The sequence below is a fragment of the Manacus vitellinus genome, unplaced genomic scaffold (assembly GCF_001715985.3).
Source record: "Manacus vitellinus isolate BGI_N305 unplaced genomic scaffold, ASM171598v3 scaffold_82_pilon, whole genome shotgun sequence".
In the NCBI taxonomy this organism is placed as follows: Eukaryota; Metazoa; Chordata; class Aves; order Passeriformes; family Pipridae; genus Manacus; species Manacus vitellinus.
This window is the reverse complement of record NW_021940828.1, coordinates 807151-812826: the sequence shown is the minus strand read 5'-3', so window position 1 is coordinate 812826 and position 5676 is coordinate 807151.

Here is a 5676-nt window from a genome sequence, read left to right as displayed (position 1 = left end):
TAACTCCAGCTCTCCTGCACACTCTGGCATCTGGAAGGAGGTTGCACAAACATGCTCCAGCCTGGCATTTCCTAATCCTGAAGTATTTGACTCTGCAACTGCAACATGTCCTCTGTGCACAGGGGAGGGAAGTGGGAATGTCTTCTAAGCTTGTAAAAGCCCAACAGGCAAATCCATGCTCCAGAATTACCCAGAAGCCTCGGTCTGCATTTATATTTATCAAGGAATAAGACCAGGATCAGGGGCACAGACACCTGTGCAATGACCTTGCAGCTACTTGGTGTGATTGTGGCCCAGGTCGAGTGGCAAGGATGCAACCAATGCCCAGGGTAAGGGGCAAGGTGAGCAAAGGCCAGGGGTCATTTACAGGAGGCTGTTTGGGTTCTGTCATATCCTCTTTTGGAAGGCTGGGAGGGATTAGTAGGATGGATGGACCACTTGGGCCCAGAGCTAATCTCTTCATTTTTTTCTGTACAGAGGCATCCACGAGAGCCATCAGAGCCTCTGGAAGCATCAGACCACCAAGGCATAGTAGGAGGCTGTCACCACTCCCAGACCAGCACTGAAGAGAATCAGAATCACAAAAACATGGAATCATGGAATCACAGAATATCCTGAGTTGGAAGGGACCCACAAGGATCATCCAGTCCAACTCCTGGCCCTGCACAGGACAGCCCAACAATGCCACAATGTCCCTGAGAGCGTTGTCCAAACATTCCTTGAGCTCTGGCAGCCTTGGTGCTGTGCCCACTGCCCTGGGGAGCCTGTTCAGTGCCCCTCCTCCCTCTGGGAGAAGAACCTTTTCCTGATATCCAACCTAAAAGGACACCTGGGACACGCATTCTGCTGAGACTTTCACCAGTCAGCGCTGACAGTTGTGGAATAGGAGACCACGGGATGTATGTGTGCATATATATATATATATATATATAATATCACAGAATCATAGAATGGTTTGGATTGGAAGAGACCATAAAGCTCATCTTATTCCAACCCCCTGCCATGAGCAGGGACATCTTCCTCTATCCCAAGTTGCTCCAAGCCCCCTCCAACCTGGCCTTGGACACTTCCAGGGATCCAGGGGTACCCACAGCTTCTCTGGGCAACCTGTGCCAGGGCCTCAACACCCTCATCACAAGAAGTTTCATCCTGATATCAAGTCTAAATCTACCCTGGTTTAGTTTAAAACCATCACCTTTCTCCTACTGTTACAGGCTCTGCTAAAAAGTTTGAACCCATATTTCACACACACACACACATATATATATATACACACACACATATATACACATATATATATACATGTATGTGTCATATCTCCTGTATGTGTGCATATATACTACAGATATCTACCTATCTATCTATATCTACCTATCTATCTATAGGTATATTTTGTATCTCCAGCAAATAAAAGTGGTAGATTTGGGAATACCAACTACTTCAGAGCAGAGCTCATGGTGTTCCTGGGTTTAGAGACAAATTAAACCTCAGGCCTTTTCTACTCTGGGGGCTCAGAGTGGTGACAATCACAACCTTGTGATGCTCAGGACAAGAAGTGTGGCCCTGAGAGGACAAAATCAAACAGCTGGTTCCAGGTCAGGGGTGCTGAGTTTTAAACTAAGGTTTTTGGCATCCTCCCTGAATTTTGGCTGAGGCCCAAAAGGGCAGTGTGGAGACTCTTCACTCGCCAGGGAAGCAGATCCAGCCTTTTCCACTCAAAACTTCATGAAAAAAACCCCACCTGAAAGCAGTGTTTTGTTTATCAAAACAAGAAGATAGGGTGGTGGTTGTGGACGAGGATTTTTGGTGCCCCAGCTGGTCAGGGATCAGTGGGACCTGCCATCCCTTGACAGCCGATCCCTGCTCCCTGGGATGCCAGGAGGGAGCAGCGGGATTGTGACTCAGCCCCCACGTGAGCCGGTTTCCTTCCTGCACCGCCAGCCTGGCCTTCTGATGTTTTGTTTGCCACTGAAGCTCTGGGGGCCAAGTGGGAGCTCCTGGAAATCAAAGGGAAAGAACAACATCTTGGGCTTGGCAAGGCGGGTCCCGCCTGGCTGGGGCAGGGGGGGCACTCGGGGTGCTGAGGAAAAGGACTGGGAGAGACTGGCAGGAGGGCACAGGTCAGGCCTCCAGCATGAGCCTTGTTATCCCTAAACTCTCCCTGCATTCAGCAGTGTTCCTTGGATGTCCTTCAGCTGCAGGTGGAACCCTCATGGGCTCCTCGAGCTCTGAGGAGGAGGAAGGAAAGGGGTTCCCCGTCTCTCCTTTCTTCTCTGAGTGTCTTCCAGTCCTCTCTCTGACCCACCGGGTGGGAAATGGGACCCTCAGCAGTTCCTTCTGGATTGAAATGGGAGTGGGAGGCAGCTCAAAGATAAACCTAAATAGCTCTTTAGTTAATCACCCTGGACAGGAGATTCCCAGATTTTCTCTGTTTTCAGACTTCACTCTGTTGACGCCAAAGTCAAAACCCTCAATCAAAAGTTGGTCGATGTTTGGCTCTGATGCCCCTTGGGTTGGTTTGGCCACATTCAAAACAGGTGGACAAATCCAAATCTTCACCTGGAATGTTTTCACTACCCCTGTGCCGGGGTTGGGGCAGGACTTGCTGGCCTGAGCACTGCTGTGCTGGGCACTGGAGGAATTTCAGTGTGGATGGCAGTGCTTGAGGGCTGGGGATCTTCTCTGTCCTGGTTTCTTGAGCAGTCTGAGTTTAGTGCAGGTCTCTCCATGTCCCTTCCAGCATCCAAAGATGACCCCGAACATGCACCAGCCCTCAGACAGCGCAGAGGTTTTGGTTTGAGCCTTGTGGATCATCCCAGAAGGGTGTTAGGAGTGCACAAACTGCATTTGAAAGAGGAGGGTCTGGCCAGCACTGGATTCTACTTATTTATTCCAAAAATATGGAGAAAATCCATTTTATCTCATTCCCTCCAAACCCACTGCACAATCCCTCTGTCCTCCCCAGCCAGCTGGGCGCTGCTGGGCTGTTGGACCCAATTCCCCCCCATCCACCCATTTTTAACATCTTTTTTTCCCTGGATAACACAGATGGGCAGGAGCTCACCCTGGACCTGCAGCTGGTGTGGGTGGTCTTGGCTCCTGCCTTGAAGGGGCTCATCTGAGCAAGCCCTAACTGGGGGCTGGATCTCCTCCAGGTGGGACATGCTGGGTTTGGCCAAGGTGACTCTGGATTGATGCTGAGCCTGATCCCACAGTGTTGATCCTGCACTGCCCAGCCCCAGGCTCTTCTCCCTGTTTCCCCCTGCCTTTTGCCTTGGCTCCCTCCTGCCCCATCCCAGCGGGCAGGGAGAGACCCCAACCTGCCCATATCCCTCCTCCTCCATCCCCTCGCCTCTGTTTTCCCATTCCCAGCATTTACCCTCCCGCACGTAGCCCTGGGGGAGCCAGAAGACTGTACACAGAGAAGAGAAGTTATTTTTCCTTGACATAAACATCCAAGCCTTTCCTCGGCCCCTTCTCTTGAAACGTGGAGGTAGGACCTGGACTCATAACATCCGGCAGGAGGGGCTGGCCTTATCTGCCAGGAAACACTCAGCTCCGGATACATCCTCCCCTGCTCCCGGCACCCCGAGCAGCTCCCATTGGCAGTGCCGGGCAGGAAACCACTCAGCAGCTTGTCTCATTCCCTCCTCTGGAGAGACGGGAGGGAGGGCCCGGTCCAGCCCTCCCTGCGTGGCTCCCTGCGGGATTTGGAGTTAGGGTGGGATGGGGGGAAAAAAAGGGTTGGAGGGGGGAAGGTGTTTACTCGTGAGCAGAGAGGGGTTGATGGGGGCGAAAGGGGATTTGGGGATTTGCTACTCAGCCAAGTCGCCTCATCCCCCTCTCAGCCTCTGCTTCCCTCCCCTGGTTCCACTTTGAAAAGCAGGGAAAAACATCGTCTTTCAGATGATTTTGTTGTAGGATTCGTGTCCCTCGCATGGGGTAGGGACCCCTCTGCTAAGGGCAGCACAAGCATTTGGATCTGTTCAAACTCTTGGGAAGAGACAGGTCATGTCTCGACACTGGTCAGAGAAAGATGGAAAGGAAGGAAGTTTTATCTCTGTTTGTTTTACAAACAGGGAAACTGAGGCATGGAGCAGCCACGTGGGCTGCTTGTCCTCGGGGTCCACCCCTGCCCAGTGGTCGTGGGACAAGACGTGGCAAGGGAGGACAGAGAGAAGCCACCACCTGCTCAAGGAATGCAAAGGAAATCACCCAGGGCATGACACACACCAGAGCTCCAAGCCAGCCCAAATCCCAGTGCTATCCGGGAAGGTGACCTCATCCCTGCTCCTAGTGCCCGGCACCGTGACCTGCACAGCCACAGGGGCCAAGGACTGGCCAGGGCCACCGGACACCAGGGACAGAGGGCTCCCACCCTGGTCACCTCCCGGCAAGGAGACACCCTTGTCCTGGCCCAACCCAACACCCCCAAGCAGGAGCCCAAATGTGGTGTGAGGCCGTTTTATCCCTTCCTGCAGCCCTGATTTGATTTTCCTGCTGGTTCCCAGCCCATCCCAGCCTGGAGAAAGCAGGCCACAAACCACAAGGCTCCTCGGCATGCGTGGAGACAGCCTTGGGCTCCTGGGTTTGGAATGGGGACAGAGGAGAAACATGCCCAGGACTGATGCAGAACGCATCCTGCTTGGGGTGGAGACCCCCACAACATCCATAAACCACCATGGCCATCAGTCTTCTGCTCAGAAGTCCTCTTTCCAAGAAAAACGGCTCCTTCTCACCTCTGTCAGCTGCTTATTTTCCGGCTGGTCCCTGCAGCAATGCCCTGCATCCCAAAAAGCTGCTGTGGGGAGTGGGTTGACCTGTAGCATTGCATTTTCCATCCCACCAGAGAAGGGGTGGATGGTTTTACTCCTGAATTCCATCCCGGTTGCCAGTGTCCTGGAGGTGGGAGCCGGCTGCTCCCGGCGCTGGGCGTGTGCCCGGATCCGGCCTCGGAGCCCTGGCTCCCAGGGAGCCGCACCTCGCCTTGGCTGCGGCTCCCAACGCCCTCGGGGGGCCCCGGCTCCCAGTTGGGGCCTGTAGCTGTTCCTGGCGTGCCGAGAGCACAGGGACACGCTCCCAGCCTCTCCTCACGTGGCTCCAGGTTGAGCAAGTGGGGACAGGCTCGGCTGGAGGGACTCTCCGTTTATCCCAGGCTCCTCGGGGCTGGGATGCATGGAGAAACTCCTTTTCCTGGGGAAATCAGGCTCTGGGCGCTGCTGGGAGGTCTTGGTGGGGGCTTTACCTCTGCCAACCACGAATGTGGTGAAGGGAAGGAAGGAGAGGGCTCATGGGGTGTTGCAGTTGATCCCTTTGTTGCTGGGGGAATGGGAATAAAGGGAAGGACAAGTGGGACCAGCCAATGTCCCAGAAGAGGGTCCCACTGGGGGGATGATGCAACAACCTAAATCAAACTGGTGGCAATGCCCAGAGCTGTTTTTCTTAGGGGGCCATGATGGCTGAGCCTCCTCCCCCAGGCCGTTTAAAACTCATTGCACTGTTCTCAGCTGCCTCTTGAGGCTGGGACACCTCAGGGATCACAGGCAGAGGTGGAGGAGGGAGAAACAGGACTTCTCCAGCCCCTCTCCTGCTCCTGGCACGGTCCCATGTGAGTCAGTGCTGCTGGGCAGAGAGGCCAGACAGACTCACGGCACCTCCCTCCTTCCAGCCCCATCA